This window comes from Lipotes vexillifer, unplaced genomic scaffold (genome assembly GCF_000442215.2).
Source record: "Lipotes vexillifer unplaced genomic scaffold, Lipotes_vexillifer_v1.1 scaffold371, whole genome shotgun sequence".
Classification (NCBI taxonomy): Eukaryota; Metazoa; Chordata; class Mammalia; order Artiodactyla; family Lipotidae; genus Lipotes; species Lipotes vexillifer.
Window position 1 is genome coordinate 1,355,806 of NW_006786304.1, and position 1,300 is coordinate 1,357,105.

A 1,300-nucleotide genomic window follows, 5' to 3' on the forward strand; every position below is an offset into this window, starting at 1 on the left:
GGGGGGGGGGGGGAGCCTCTCAAACACGAAGATGGCTGCCATCCACACACACTACACCCTCCCCGCTGCTGCTCAACCTCTCCACTCCCTGGAGGCCCACTCCTGTCCAGGGCAACGTCCTCTGACGGGACGCGTCCTCTGTTACAGCCCTCTCCTTGCTCTGCCTCCTGATCTACATGGGGAGATTTGGGGCTCCTGACTCAGGGGCTGTGCCCTCCTCGACCTGGTACTAGCTGTGAGCTGAAAGCCCTGCCGAATGGCTGGATTTCCAACCCACTTGAGCCCTCTCCCTATCACTCCCTGAAACACTATTAATAGCTCCACTGACATCCAGTGTTCCCAGAACTGCTTGGGAATCCGAGGGTGGAGGACGGGCAGTCCTGTGTCTGGAGACTGATGGACCCTCCCCGCCGGGCCCTTCCTGCCCACGAGGGATGTGGCTGTGTGGTCTGTGGGCCAGGGTCCTCCGTTAGCTCCTCCTGGACTAGAGCCCTCAGTAGCACGTCCAGCCCCAGACCAAAGATCCCTTGACCCTCGGGCCAACCCTGACCCCTGTGTCTAGTTTGTATCCTAAATCTTTATTTTTCTAGGACATGTTATGCCTTCATTTCAATTAAAATAAAGTTAACAGACAACTAGAACCTCGGGGGGTGTGGGTTATCTTCCAACGACTTGCCCAAGGAAAAGCTGAACCACAAAAAGCTCACCTTGAGACTCTGGCTTTCTGACCAGATGTTCTCTGAGGGGGAACAGGGTTGGAGGCAGGTTTGTGGTGCTACTTGGGAAGGTGCCTGCCATGAGCAGAGCTGAGAAAGCAGGAGACCAGGGGCCCGGCCCTGTCTCTTGCTGGTAACAGTTTCCACTTTATTTAGTTGAAAACAATAAATAATCTATAAATAGAACAGGGCCGGAGGCATAGAGTGAGATACAACTGGGTGAAAGCATTTGATTCTGGGCTGGGCAAAGGACAGGCAGAGGGCAACTTCACCTCCTTGCATTTCATTGAGGGGGCGGGGGGGTCCTTCCTCCCCACCTGCGGCTCCTCTGATAGGCCAGGCCAGGCTTGAAAGGGGCTGTGAGACGCCTGCAGACCCCGGGCAGGAGAAGTTCTGGCTGCCCCGTACCAAGGCAAACGCACAAAGCACCGGGGTCAATAAATAGCCGCCTTCCAACTTGGGGGTGCCTGACTGAGGGGATCTGCACTAGTGGCGGTGATGCCCAGGGCGAGACAACCTCTTCACCACCGGTGCCTGGTTTCAGACCACGGCTGCAGGAGCTGCGAGGCAGTGGCTGGGGGGGG